This window comes from Monodelphis domestica, chromosome 8 (assembly GCF_027887165.1).
Source record: "Monodelphis domestica isolate mMonDom1 chromosome 8, mMonDom1.pri, whole genome shotgun sequence".
In the NCBI taxonomy this organism is placed as follows: Eukaryota; Metazoa; Chordata; class Mammalia; order Didelphimorphia; family Didelphidae; genus Monodelphis; species Monodelphis domestica.
Window position 1 is genome coordinate 52,387,130 of NC_077234.1, and position 15,956 is coordinate 52,403,085.

General features: G+C 35.5%; 1 protein-coding gene across 2 annotated transcripts in view; it reads left to right on the plus strand.

Annotated features, from left to right (window-relative positions):
* The window catches only part of PLOD2 (procollagen-lysine,2-oxoglutarate 5-dioxygenase 2), a 106,309-nt gene that overhangs the window by 1,220 nt on the left and 89,133 nt on the right, over positions 1-15,956 (plus strand). The window lies entirely within an intron of this gene.

Here is a 15,956-nt window from a genome sequence, read left to right on the forward strand (position 1 = left end):
GAAATTAGATCTCGTTTTAAAATACCCCTCAGCTACACTGATTTTTTAAAAATCTGGTAATAATTTTTGGACCACTCTTTTATGGAAGTTAATAAGGGCCCTTGTCTGCTGAAGTCATCTTTAAACAGGAGGAAGGAAATTGCAATTTCAGGGCTGGCTTTAGTAGGTGCTAGGTAGTATTTGCACTAATTCAGGTTGCAATCACTTTTTGTTCATTTGCAAAGGATGTTGAAAAAATGAATGAACTAAACTATTCAACTTTCTGCATTCCTGATCCACAGTACCATCTTTGTTAGCCCTGAGGGAGTCTAGCTTTCCTCTGAGAGCTCTTTGGGTTCAGAAACCCCCCTCCCTCTTTTCCCACTTGGCAGTTGTATGTGGCAGTTTCTAATTAGGTTCCTTAGCCTCTCGTGGCTCCTGTAATACCTAAACTTTTCATGTGAGAGTATATCAGTGTTAAACCAGAAAGATTTACCTTCAGCTATTCAGATACAGTATATCAAAACTAGTTTGAGAATGAACTACTTTACAAAATCTCAAATTTATAACATTTAAACTGTATCCAGTAAACTTATTGCATGTATTTTATCACATTTTTATTGTCTCTTTACCTTGTGTGTATGTACACATAAGTATATGTAAATAAATTTGGGTTAGATGTTGATTCTGAATATGTCCTATCATTCTATAGCATATGTGTGCATATTTTATACATATATAATATAGATATATTTATATATTTAAAAACCTGGGGTTTTTGGTAATGCATCTATTTGTTGTTCATAGGTTTATGGGTAAGGTCAGAATTAATCTATTTTTCCCTAATCTTGTCCTCTACTCTCCTTTTCCCCTACCCCTAGTTACCCCCTACATAATAATTATTGTGATTTCTAGGTGCTAGGTACTATTGTACACCCTTCACAATTGTTTTTCTCCTTTAGTCCTCAAAACATCCTTGGGAGGTAGGTGCTAGTGTTATCCCCATTTTACAGATGATGAAACTAAGGTAAAAAGGAGGTAAATAACTTGTGAATAGTCATAGGACATCAGATTTCAATTCAGGTCTTCCTAATTCCAGATTGGCAGCCAAATATTTAACATACTTCATAGAGACATCCAAGTTTTTTAATACCACTGTGATAGCTAATTAATTTGCATTATGTTAGAAACTCAGAGCAAGGGAATTTCAGAGATGAAGGCTTTCCAAAAATAATAAAGGTATTTCGAACACTAAATAAAGGCCTCCTACTTGGTAGTAGTTTATTGAGAGAATTAAATGATGGTTCACCATTCAAGAAAAAAACAAACAAACCTATAAATCACAATTTGTAACAGTAGCCAATGATTAAAGTGAATGTTTCATTTGAACTCCTTTATTATATTAGTACTAATGAAGTATAACAAAAAATGCAAACTGATACAATGGGTACAAGAACCTCCTGGGACATTTTAGTGTGCATTATTAGATGAAAGCTAAGTTACATAGATATAGAAATTGTACTTCTTTCTTGACTCACACTGGGATTAATCCTAGGTCTTAAATATAGAATAGGTCCCCAATGGGTATAATTTCCTCTCTTTCCTTTTTGGACCTCTCAAGCCACTCTCAAACTTACTTTAACCATCTCTTGTCTGTACATTAAAGGGGTTGAGTTAGATGTTATTTCTGAATAAATTGTTCTATTTTTCATGGGAAAGATAAGAAAAATAATTTTTTAAAGCATATGCTATCCATTCTGCCCCCCCCATTCTATTGGTGTATTGTTTTATATAAACTCCATTATAGAGTCCTCTACCTGCTTCTTTCAATGCATTAAGCTCCTGACTGATGGTTTGAGTAGTTTTATATTATATTTACAGAAAGTTCTGTGATTTTTATGAGAGATTTTATATTTTTTCTGCTGCATCCAATTCTTTTCTATAGTATTTTCTTTATGGAAAACAATCTAAACAAGTTTAGTCATGCTTTTGGGGTCAGAGTTCTGGATTTGAAGGAATTAAGATGGGTTCTAGTCTTCTGTCAGACTTACACTCATTGCGTGGCCCTTGAGATGACCAAATTTTTCTTCACCTAAATTTATTCACTAATAGAATGTCTTTGATGACAAATGAATCACTTTATAGGATTATCTTTGAGGATCAAATAAAATAATGTTTGTAAGGTGCTTTATAAATTTTAAAATACTAGGTAAATATTGGTTATTATGAATACTGTAAATAACCAATGGTAATGTTTTATTCCAGAATTTTTAAAATAAATGTGTTATATAAAGAATGAATTTCTGGCGCCATTTTGCATAGTTTTTCTAGGTAGTCTTTTAGTAGGTCATTTTCTGCTTCCATCTTTCTTGCTCTCCAGATTTTTCTTAAAGAGAGAAGGAAAGGACATTTGCTTTCTTCAAACAAAGCATTTAAAACATCGCCTGTCACCATGTATATTCACTGACAACCATCTTGACTTTGCCTTGAAGGATATATCTTTTGATATTTAGAATGATTAGAGCAGATATGGAAAGGAGTTTCAGACATTTCTGTCAAACCAACTTTGATATATGATGTGGTATACTAAGAGCCGTAGGACCATAGGCATTTAAAGCTACAGACATCTTAAAGACCATTGAACTTAAGTTCTTTGAGAGGGAAGAAAGGGAAGGTTTGCCCAAACCCACTAATGAAAACTGGCAATTAAGATTTGAGGGGTACCAATGAGATGCAAGGAGATTTGGAGAAAATTTCATGTTTTAGTGCCCACCCACTGAATGGGCTGAATGGATTTGGCATGCAGACAAATGGGAGGAACTCCTAGTCCTACTTTGCTGGCCCAGGCTATGTCCACGTCACCAAACTTTCTCCTCAGACTTTTTTCTTGATGGAGGGCAATACAACACACCAATCTATTCTGTCAGCCAGAAACACGGGTATAGATACAGTCTTTAATGAATTGTAATTGGTACAGTAGTTCCTTTCTGAAATTAAACTCCTCCATTAGTCCCTTCTTAGAACCCCTGTCTCTGGATATCTTGATAATTTTAGTGGGGATATGAGAATGAAGAACAAAAGGGGAAAACCATAGAACAAATGGTGCCAAATTAAACTTGGGGGGGGGGATCAGTTAATGGAAGAAAAAGAGATCACTGGAAGAAAACTGGAGTTTAGAAAAAGAACTCGAGCTGTTAGTCTTAAACTTCAATGTCTTTTGCTGTTTTTTTGGGAAAAGTTGAATAGTGATCTAGACAGTAGCATTCTGGCTCTGGGCAATTAGAAGGCCTGTTTTTCATTTTGGGCTTTTCCAGTGCTTCTGATGACTTTCAGCATCTAAACATAGTATCTCTGTTTCCTCTTCTGAAAGGGGAATTTGATGCAAATTTGCTGTTTACTCATGTGTACCTACTATTCTTCTCATGATTAAAAGTTTGTAAAACACCTCTGAGTAAAAAAAAAGTCCCAAAGTGTTTATGTCTAATGAAATTGGGTTAATTGGGCCGCTGGTCTCCACAGCAAGGAAGACCACTTAGTGTTAGTTAAGGTCTTTATTATCACCCTTATAATTAGTGTCAACTGAGTTCTTCTGGTTCTTTAGGAGTCAGAAATAACTTTTAGTAAAAATGTTCCTGAATTTCACACATTTATTTAAATCTCATAATCCTGAATTTATTGTAGGGAAAGAACTTCAGTCAGTATAATCTGGGCTGATAAGGACAGTGATCAAAGCCCAGTCTTGCTTAAGCTAAGAGTTACCCATCCTTAGCCAGAAAACTGTAAACAGCACTCTACTTAATGAACATGTTAATTGTTTTTCCATCTTAACCAGTATTAGTTCTTATTCTGCCTTTATTCATGATATCCAGCATTACCATCCTTTGTGTTTTGTAATGATGCTACTGATGTATCCACATTACATTGTATGGTGGAAGGACACTTATTGAATTAATGCTTTTTGTCATTCAAATGATCTATTTGTACTTGTATAACATGCATCCATCCCTTTTGTAGACTTAATGTTTTAGACATTTCCTTTTGCCCTTTTTAGTACAAGTTGAGGAATGATTGAAAAAGCTGTAGCATATGATTATAATGGAATACTATTGTCCCATAAGAAATGACAAACAAGAATATCACAGGAAAAAACCACACCTGGAAAGACTTCTATGTAATGATGCAAAGTGAGGTGAGCAGAACCAGATCTAGTTAGAACAATAATATTTGATGATCAGCTGTGAATGACAACTATTGTCAGCAAGGCAAGGAAGAAGGACAACTCCAAAGGACTCTTGATGAAAAAGGATATCTAAGACCATAAAAGGAACAGATGGAATCTGAATGCAAATTGATAAATACCATTCTTTTATTTCCTCCAGGAATTTTCTCCAGTGTAAGCAATATGTCTCTTGTTTCACAACATGAAAAACAGGGAGATATGCATTATATGATAATATATATATACAATCTATATCATCTTTACCTGCCTTTTTTGGAGGGGCAAAGTATGAGAGGGTCATGAACAAATCATTTAGTCACTGTGACTCGCCATTTCCTTATCAGTAAAATGGTAGTGGTGACTATAGAATATAAGCCATGATGACTGTTATGAAGTTTAAATGATATCAGGTATGTAAAATGATTTTCATAGGTTAAAGCTTTAAATGAATGTTAGCTGTCATTGTTATTACGATAAAATAAGGTTTTTCAGTTAGTGTTTTTTCAACAGATTACTAGAATAATTCTAGGTGAGGAATGGTTTGATGGCTTTTCCTCAATTTATAAATGCAATTTAAGGTAAGGCACATATAGCCTTTTTCCTGAATTACTTTGCATTTGTGTGTGTGCACAGATAGATATGTATGTATATACACACTCATCTATACATGTAATTGTATATTTAATATATATTTAATAAAGAAGAATGAAAAAGTTTTCAGGAGAGTAATGCTGTCTCCTGAAAAAACATTGCTAACAGTTTCACTTTTAAAGGGATACTTTGTTTATAGATCGCTTATATAGGAACAAGAAACCTGAAGGGAAAAATCTGGAAGTTCTTTATAAGGATGAAGGGTAGAAGAAAATGGTGGAAGCTCTCAATCTTAGAATGTTTTTCCAAGTTACAGAGCAAAGCACAAATTTCAGGTTTCTTCATTCTTCTTTGGTTTCTGTTGTATGTAAAATGATTGCTAAATTCTTCCAAACTAAGATAATTCAACTGTAGGATCACAGGGAGTAACCATCATCATACATTAATTAAGCAACTTACTATGTGTTAGATTCACAAAATAGAGAGAAACATCAGAAGCAATCTGTCCCTTGTACATCAGGGATTCATAACCTGGAATAATAAACTTACATTTAAAAACTTAGAAAATTCTTTTAAAATAAAATTTATTTCATTTGTAATCTGATGTAGTTTGCTTTATGCATTTAAAATCATTATTTTGAGTAGGGATTCAAAGGCTCCACCAGAAAGCCAAAGGAGTTGTTTGTGAGAGGTGTACAATCAGAGTCTTTACTAGGCATAAGGAAATTTCATTTTTGTTTTAATTTAGAAAGAAAATGACATGTTTAATTATATTTCCCTCCAGTTAAACTGTGAGCTTCATTAAGACAGGGACCAAATCTTAATCATTCTTGTATTTTTTCCCTGCAATCAAAACATTAGGACAAAATAATACAATGGAACAATAGTGGTATATGGCCTGTAGTCTAATCTATGTGACTGATAAGATTACTCTTTATTTACCAGGTTACACTCTCCCCTCCCCCCCCCCCCCCATCCCCATGAATTTGGATAGGTTTGGTTCTTTTTTTCCCCCTAAGACATATAATAAAACTGTCCCTCCCTGGGAGACTCTTATCACATTGATATGGGTTCCTGGTCACCTAAGAGCATTAAATGTCCCACTCACTTGGACTTGAGGTCTTGCCCTGCTGACCAGATGAGTTTCCATGTAAGAAATGGAAACAGGGAGAGGGAACAGTGTTTTTTTTTTTATTCTTTCTTTGTTATGACTATTTAAGCCTCCTTTGGTTAATGGTGCCTCATTTCTGATATCAACCTGATATTGACTAATGGAATAGAAGACTTCCTGGCCCTTAACAGTGACCTTGGACAAATCACCTCACTCCTCTTGGTGTTTGTTTCCTCACCTGTAAAAATAGATTGACTTATGTTCCTCTTTCTCCCTGTGTCCTTCCAGGGCTAGATGATAGCCATTGAGGAAATGGTTAGTGCAGTCTTTGATGAAGCCAGTAAACAATTTATTTACCATGTGTCAGGCATTGTTTTGTGTGTGTGTGTGTGTGTACACAAACAAAGAAAGACCAACCTTGCTCTCAAGGAACTTACATTCAGAAAACTAGTTTTCTACTAAAATCAAAACAAAACAGAAAAGTCTTTATCTTTGGTAAAAACTCTGTGCCTTTAGACAAGGGGATATTAAACATTTTTTGTCTAATGGACGGACTCCTTTGGCACTCTGGTGGGGCAAGGTGATAAAGACCAGGAAATCACATGTAGAACTAGGAGAGAAATGAAGAATGGATGGCTTAGGTCCTTCCCCAAAATGATGTTTCTGGGAGGAATTCATTAATGGGAGAAGGGAAATGGAATACGAAGGGATGTTCCGGGGTGAGAAGATCACAAAGGTATAGGGGCTGAGGGAAGTTTTGGGCAAACCTGGCAAATGAGGTTAAGTAACAAAGTCTAGAGTCAGAGGAAATAAACACCCTATTCCAAAACAAAGTATAAGTATTATGTATACATGCATGTAGCCACAATCATATATCCGTAATAGCACATACACTTATAACTATATGAAGCTCTGTATATATATATATATAAAAAGGTATACATACACACATTCATTTATGTATACATATATTCCAAACTTGTACTTTCCTAACAGCTTTAGGGAAATGTTTCCTCCATAACTTGATGAAGAGTTAGAATTGTCCTTAGTAGATAAATAAACATAAATAAAACAACAAGCAGCATGAATGAATGCATTAGGACGTTAGAGAAAGAAGAGAGATATATTTGAGTTGGGTTACCAAGGCTAGTCTTCCAGGAAGGATTTAAGGTACTTTCAGAAATGAACATTTGGTTTCAAGTATCTCCTGGACACATACTGGCTTAGATTCTCAATGCTCAAGAGTGGCAATTCTCTTAAGACTTAAATTGCAGAAAATGAACTGACTTGTAGGGATTCCTCAATCAAATGATCGATCAGATCACAGGACTATTTGTGTGTGTGTGTGTGTGTGTGTGTGTGAACCTGAAGGCAGAGAACCAAGAAGCAGGAAAACATTTCATAAGAAAATCTGATTTCTTTTATAGGAGTTAAATTTTGTTGACTCAAACACTCATTTGTTTCTAACTAGCCTGTGACTTAGGTGTTATGAATGACTAGTTAGAAAGGAATGCACTGAAATTCAGACAATTAATACCTATTCCTCTCTCCCTGCCAATAAAGCTAAATGTTTTGGTATGTTGGGAAAAGCCGGTCTTCTGATTGTTATATGAATTGTTACATGTTATATAATCATGTGTTAATGATTGTTATATGATATTAAAATTTGAAGACGGTTAAAGGAACTATTACAATTAAACACTATATATCCTTCCTTAGAATTTAATTCATTTGCTTGAATCTTTTCTGATTAGGTAATAATCATGATTAATAGATTTATAGATGTCCTGGTTATTTTACCAAATAAAGTTTCTAATGATAATTCTTCTAGAGATAATCTAGTGATAATTCTAGTAACATTAGGTATTATGTTAAAAAGGAGAGACCCTTTTTGCAAATAGGTCTTTGATAGTAATATTGCATTTGTTGAATGTGTTAATTATTTAATATGAATAAAAAAGAGCTTTTAAAATCAGCTTTGTAAACCTCACAGAAAGCAAATTGGACCCATTGGGGAGTAGAGTATTAAAAGGAGATTGGGGGTGTTCTTTGACTTGGTGCTATCTTTATTGACAGCTTCTTGCCAGATTTCTCTCCACCACCACCCCCCAGCATTTGTTATGCTGATCTTTTGTAGGTAACTTACTTTGACAGATATGAATGTCAGTCATACCTACTGCACAAGGTGGAAGTTGTTAAAGGCTTTTGTGCTCTCACTTGCCAAACTCTAATGAAATGCCATCAAGATTTTGCAGAGGGCAGCTTGTGTTACATAGACAGTAGCAGTTCTCTGTGCAGAGCAATGACATTTCTAGAGGGTGGATTGCGAAGAGGGAGAAAGCTTATTTTAAAATACATTTACTGTAATTCATTTTAAAGAGGGCAGGATAACATGGAAAAGGGTGTACACATATATGTAAAATGCCTAAGAAAATATTTGTTTATATATATATATATATATATGTGTGTGTGTGTGTGTTGGTTAGTTCTCATTAGGGAATGTTAGGATATCGTTTTTTAAGTTTGACAAGAAAGAGACTTGTATTTAGAGAGTATGGGTTATAATCCTAGCTCTCATGTGCAGTAGAGTTATAACCCCAGGTAACCTTTGTTTCCTTATCTGAAAAAAAGACATAATATTTTTATTGCTTATCTTTTAGGGCATAACCAGCAAAAACCCTTATAAACCCAAAGATTCTCTGTAAATATATCCACTGATATAATAATATTTGCTTCTTCACTAAATAAACTATTGGTTTGGGCCCAGCAAAGCATCTGAGTTGGGAATCTAAAAATATGTAGCTAACATTGGAAGTTAGCCAGTTGCAGGAATTTGGCAGCAGATACAATCAAGCCTCAAAAATAAGTATAAAATATGTTATCACTTGGATTGGCAGGCTGAAAAATGACTATATTATTGCTCTTTGACTTATGGTCATAGATTCCGGATGTCAGAGGAAGGATTTGAAGCCAGATTTTTCTGACTATGATTGAAAGTCTTGTTCTCTCTCCTTACTGTATTCTGGCTATTTTTCTATTTGATATACAATAGTTAGTATTAAGATTGATTTATGTCTTTATGTTCTCCAAATATGAGAAAAGACTTTCTCATTCTGCAAATAAAGTTGCAGTGATTATAAATGGTCCTCTCTTCTCTTCCCAACTCCACCTTCCCATAAAATCTTGAAATTCCTAATAATGTGGTACCATGGATAAAGTTGTTTTTCTAATAGATGTTAATCAAACTTCTGTTTACAGTTAAGTTGGTTTCACTATGTTCACTAGCGATTGGGTGGATATGAGATGTTTAATTTGACATCAAAGAATTCATTGAGGTGAAAGGAGTCTAAAAAAATCTTCCTGTAACTTTATGGAATATGGAGAGCATTCAGCTGATGATGTCATTCTTTTCTTCTATTAGACTCTAAGTGTAAAGTTTTAGATGTATTTAATCTAGCCATATTTTAAATAAGCCCCAAACCTATGAAAATGTTTGAAGAACAGTTTGGAGGATGTTTTAAATTAGAAATAGGAGGCCCTTATGAAAGACAGTGGAGTTTGTGGGAGAAAGCAGAGGATAAGTTTGGGGAAGAGGTTAGGATGTTTTCAAGCAGTCTTGGAGGAAAATTACTGGTTGTGCTTATGTACCAACCCAAGGAAACTTGAACTATAATCACCGAACCAACAGCTGTCCCACCAATGAGGTCAGATAGAATTCTTTTGGAAAACTGACCATCTTTGTGTATATGCAGACCAAACTGTCTGGGTGGGACTGACAAGAGTTTATATCATTGGATACTGACAGATTTATTGTTATGGACAGTTTGTTGTGTCAGTCAATAAACATTAAGTACCTTACTCTGTGCTGGGCACTGTGAGAAGTACTAAAGATACAAAGGCAGGGAGAAGACAGCTTCTACCTTCAAAGAGTTCAGAGTAATGTGGGAGAGAAAACGTAAACTGGGGTGTCCCAGTGAATACAGTGCTGAGCCCAAAGTCAGCTATTTACTCGTTCTAGAAACACACAACGTTTAGAGAAGTGAAGTAGGGAGCAGAGGGGATAAAGGGGAGTTGGAGATCAGTACATGTTTATTGATTATTTCCCTATGATGTTCAATTATTCACACTATGCTAGACCCTGAGGATGCAGAGATATGGAAGAAATGTTCTCTGTACTCAAGGAATTCACAATAATCTTCTGGCATCACTGAAGGGATATATACATGGAAAATCCTAAAAACAAAGCAAAAGAAAATATGAAGTAAAAGAACACAACATTGAGCAGAAATGCCTCAAATTTTGGGTAATGCAAGTAATTTAATAATAGAAAATTTATCCTTGTAAATATTTTCCCCTAGGGTTCACTCAGGTAAGCCTTATAATTTATGGCTGAAGTTACTTTGCCATTTTTCTCCAAGAGTAGGATTTTTTGCATTTTCTTTCTTTCCTCAGAGCTCAGTGTTTACATAATAAAAACATCTGAATTCTCAACTAATTCTTAGCTGATGGGTTAAAATCACCCTTGAGAGATGAAGTAATTGAGATTTTTCCCAGCTTCCTAGTATTTATGGAGGTCAGAGATAGTTAAAAGTGTCCAACCCAAGTAAGAAGGCAGGGCTAGGGTAGTTTGGCTCCCCAATGCTTCCTCAAAAACAGATTTAGTGGGTGACATGGCCTGTGCTGTCATATCAGTTAAATAATGAATAATATTTAAAAGAAGTTAGAGAATGTTACGACACTTCATATAATATCTCTACGTGTATTTAATCTGGTTGTTCAAACACAAATTCCTGTGGTAGCTTGTGTATTTCTTCTTGTGGAAATTTACACTGAAGTATCTGCCTCCATGATATGACTGAATTTCACTGCATTCCTTTCTGATTTGTCATTCTTAACACCTAAAACACAGGCTAATTAGGAATTAGTATTGAGTCAACAAATTGTAACTTTTTAGAGGCCACATACAACTGTTATTGGATGCTATGCCACTAATTTCCACTTTTTGGTGTGCTGGGACATATAAAAATATTATTAAAATTAGGGACTAGGCCGGCAACAGCATTGATATAGGGAACTGCTGGATAAAGAGTAGACATTTACTCATGTAGACAATTACCTTTATAAACTTCACTGTTTTTGACAGTAGTTTAGGGAAGAGATGTTAATCTCAGATGGAGCTTGAAAAGCTCCTGAATATAGCTCCAACTAGAGTAAAATGCAATAGGGAAATGCTTATCAAAAATTACAATACAACATAGATAATGTTAACTTGTGGTTTTCTAAGACAATATGCAGCCTTTTGTAAAATTTGAAAATACTGACCAATTAAGTGATACAGATTGTCGTATAGAAGATAATAACTTGTATTGATAACTTCAATAACATTTTTATGAAAATGAATATGCTCTGTTAAAATCAAAGATAAGTGGTATCTTGTTGAACTATATAATTTGGTATAGGAATTTCTAAGAAAAGCTGAGGATTTAGACCTTGTATTTTGCTCATCATAAAACAGGTGGATTTGTAGAACTCAGAAAACAGTTAGTGAAAATATTTATAAAACTTTCTAAAGATCACATATGAATACATAAATAAAGGTATATGTTTAATTTAAACCCTTATCTTTCATTTTAGAATTAATATTATGTATTGGTTCTTTTATAACTACATATTTATATCTATTTTGAAATTTAAACTCATCTTCCATCTTAGAATAATATTGTGTATTGGTTCCAAGGCAGAAGAGTGGTAAGGGCTACTAGGCAATGGGGAGGGGGCATTATGTGATTTGCCCGGTGTCCCATAGCTAGGAAGTATCTGAGGCCACATTTGAACCCAGGACCTCCTTTTTCTAGGTCTGGCTCTCAATCTACTAAGCCACTTAGTTGTTCCCAACAACATATATATTTTAAGCTGATTTCTGGCAAGTGCTACAATGGATCACAGTCAAGTTCCAAGCTTCAAGCAAGCATCTGTAGTAATCCTATTGTCATTGGGTAAGCAATGATTATGTGCCATAGATTCTAGGTGTGAAGTAGGTGCCACATGCAAGAGAGTCAAAGTTATGTTGAGTGTAAAGATTTAAAAGCCAGGCTGGTATTGAAAGCCTGTCAGGCTAACCCACACTTGCTCAGAAACCTGTTGGTAGACACTGGAAAAAAAGGAGTTGTAAATTTTCATAGTCTCATGTGTTTTTTAATTTAAACACTTTATTAAATACCTAGTACAATTATAATTATACAGTTTTCTGTACTTAGTTCAGAAAAATTCTGTGCTAGGTCCTGTAAGGGGTATATGCATGAGTCAGACTTAGTTTTTTGTCCATCAAGATTCTAGAAGGGAAGATAATGGTCTTCTCCAACTTTGTAGGTAGGAGACTCAGTTATCTGAGGTGCAGAGATTTGCAGTTGTAAACTCTGAAGCTTTCTCCATGTCTGGTTCTCAAGCCTCAGTGTCCTTCTGCCTATAGTCTAGTAGAGGAGATAATACAGATATACCAATATTTATAATACAAAGTAATATATGAATTCCACGTACACATTACTATTGGGATTTTCAAGGAGGAATCATTCTTGGCTAGAGAAAAGCTGGAGTTCATTAACCCAAACAGACTACAGATTTCATTAAGCTCTGTGGAAATCAAATTCTACCATTCCAACCCCAGATGAACAATAACATCTCAAATCTTTCAGGAAGAGTATATCCTTTTCTTTCTTTTCTTCTTTTTAAAAATTTTCTTCTTATTTCACTCTGTTGGCTCCCTGAAGATTTAGAGTTTGAAAGAGCAGCTGGGTACAGACAATACAGGTCCAGTTTTGCAATCAGTTTATCCTTATTTCTTGCTATAACATATATATATATATTTTTTTCCCAGAATCAGCTACTGACTCCTCTTCCAGATTAGGGTGACCCAATTGGCTAGGACACACTGACACCAGTATAAATTTACATGCCTGAAAATCAGCCAAAGGAATGTGAATTTTATGTTATAAACATTTGGTTTAAATAGATTTTGGTTATAGTCATTCCCAATCCCTTCCCCACTTTCTGTGAAGCAATGGTAGAGTGCTGGGTAAGTAGTTTTACTTATTTGGGAGAAATAAATACTTCTTCCATGGCCTTCAACTATTCAGTGGGATTGGAAGTCTAGATCCTTCCATATGATGACATTGGAGTTCTACACATGGAAAAAAAAAAAGCCAGAGTACTTCCCAGGGAAAGAAACTATTTAAAAATGATAGCATTTTTTGTATGTTCTTGGAGAGAATATTTGTTTAGGTCTAAGCCCTCCCTTAATTTACCTTCCATCTAGTGTCCCTTTTTCCCTTAAACCCTTTCCCTCCTATTTCTCTCCTATTTCCTTGTTGAATGGCGTATTTCTCTTTCCAACTCTGTGTGTATATGAGGGTGTATTCCTTTGAGTTCCATTAAAAGGAGTGTTCATTTATCAGCTGCCCCCCTCCCCTTTCATAAACACTTCTGCTTATGTATCCTTTATTACATAAAATAATTTCCCTTAAAATTTCTTTCTTTCTTTCCCTTCCTAAAGTTTTTTCTCCTTCCTTTTAGTTCCCCATTCTTTTAAGATCATCAAGATGTAACAGAATCATTCAGGCCATATGTCCAATTAGATTTCCTGTTTGATTCCTGATAATTATAATAGAATTTAGAGGGGGCACACGTATCATCTCACCATATTTGAATTGAGTTTATCCTTATTCTTAATTGTTTGTTCATGATATTTTCCCCCTATTTCCCTGTTTCAAACTATTCTCCTATTTCAAACTCCTCTGTTTGAATTTCTAAGTTTTCATGAGCTTTGATATTTTCATCAGAAATGTTTGGAAGTTCTCTATTTGCTTAAAAATTCAATTTACGGGGGGCAGCTAGGTATCTCAGTAAGTTGAGAGCCAGGCCTAGAGATAGGAGGTCCTAGGTTCAAATCTGGCCTCAGATACTTCCCAGCTGTGTGACCCTGGGCAAGTCACTTGACTCCTATTGCCTAGCTCTTACCACTCTTCTGCCTTGGAGCCAATACACAGTATTCTCCATTTTTCTGGATAAGTTATTCTTGGCTGTAATTCTATTTCCATTGCTTTCTGGAATATGATACTTCAAAATTGACTTTCTTTTATTATGGTAGCTTCTAAATCGTAGGTAATCCTGGCTATGGTGCCTCTTTATTTGAATTATTTCTTTCTGGACTATTTTAGAATTTTCTTCTTTGTCCTGCAAACTCTGTTTTGGCTAGAATATTCATGGGCATATTCTTTTTGGCGTTTCAGGAGGTAACTATTGAATTTCTTCTATCTCCATTTTCCCCTTTATTTCTAAGAGATCTGGGGAGTTTAAAGATTTCTTGAAATATTATGACTAGATTCTTTTCTTTCCATTGTCATGGTTTTCTCCTCCCTTCCTTCCTTCCTTCCTTCCTTCCTTCCTTCCTTCCTTCCTTCCTTCCTTCCTTCCTTCCCTTCCTTCCCTTCCTTCCCTTCCTTCCCTTCCTTCCCTTCCATCTTGGAATCAATAATGTGAATTGGTTCCAAGAAAACAAGTGGTAAGGGCTAACCAATGGGGATTAAGTGTCTTGCCCAGGATCACTTACATCTGGGGAGTATATGAGGTCAGATTTAAACCCAAGACCTCTGGTGTGGCTCTCAATCCACTGAGCCATCCACCCAGCTGTCCCCTTTTCTTATGGTTTTCCCAGTCCAGTGATTATTGTTTTTTTTTAATCCATTACCTTCTGTCTTACAATCAATGCTAAGTATTGGTTCCAAGACAGAAGAATTGTAAGGACTAGGCCATTAGGGTTAAGTGATTTGCCCAGGGTCACACAGCTAGGGAATATCTGAAGCCAACACTTCCCATTTCTAGGCCTGGTTATCTATACTCTGGACTACCTAGCTTTCCCTGGGTCCAATGATTTAAAAATATTTTTTCTCTTTAATTTGTTTTCAGTTCAGTTCTTACTGCAAAATACCAATTTTTTTCTATTTTGTTTTAACATTTCTTGTTGTCTCCTGGAGTCATTGTCTATTCTAATTTTCAGGGAATTTGTTATTTGGGCAAGGCTTTTTAACTCTTGTGCCAAGCCTTTAATTCCCATTCCAATTCTTTCCTTAGCTTGGCTGACTGGTATCTCAAGGTTACATACCTAGTCACTACAATTAGTTCAGGTATAATTAACTGAGAAGTAGAAAATAAGCTAAAAAACAGAAGCTTTTATGCTTTCAATTTAGACATCATGAAATCTAAAAAAAAGCCCATCAGGCTCTCATTTCTTCTCTCCCCTATTAGCCCTTGTGAGTGACAAAGCTGCCACTTGGCACCTATTCTGGCATCTTGCATAAGGCCCCCATAGCCCAGTACGAATCTTACCTAGAGTGCTCCCTTTGGCAAGGTCCTGGCCACACTACTTCCCTGGGGTTCATAGAGTTCTTTGTCTGCCTCTTTATGCCAACCTGGATTGGAAAAAGTATCTCTGTGTGAATTATTCTTGGTTGTCTCCATCAGGAATTTGTCTGGGGCATTTTCTAGATCTGTTTTGAGAAGTTTAGGCAGAGAGGAGGAGGTTGTTATGCCTCTGCTACTCACCATCTTGACTCTATGGATAAAGGAGTTCTGATCTCTTTTGATGAAATGGTAGGTCCTTAAGGTATTTATCCTCATTTCACAGATGAGAAAATTGAGACACAGATAAGGAGCCTCTCTAAGAGTCACACATATAGCAAGTGTCAGAGTCAGGGTTCAGAATTGGGTACTGACTCCCAGTCTAGCTCTCTTGCAATTATGCTGTATTGTCCTGACAAGCCTCAAATTGTCAGTAAATTAGGAGGGTGCTTACTCCAGGCATGTGAAGACTTCCCTTGATTTGCAGAAGGAGTAGATGAAGCACCATTTGTTCCAGTGGTCAAGACATCCATCTGCACTTTCAGAATTTTCATTCCTTAGCCTACGTAAAATAATTTCTTTTGCAGATTTATTATGGCTTTAATTAAAATAAATTGCCCTTCCCCCCTAGGACAATTCCCTCCTCCCCTTATAATCAGACCA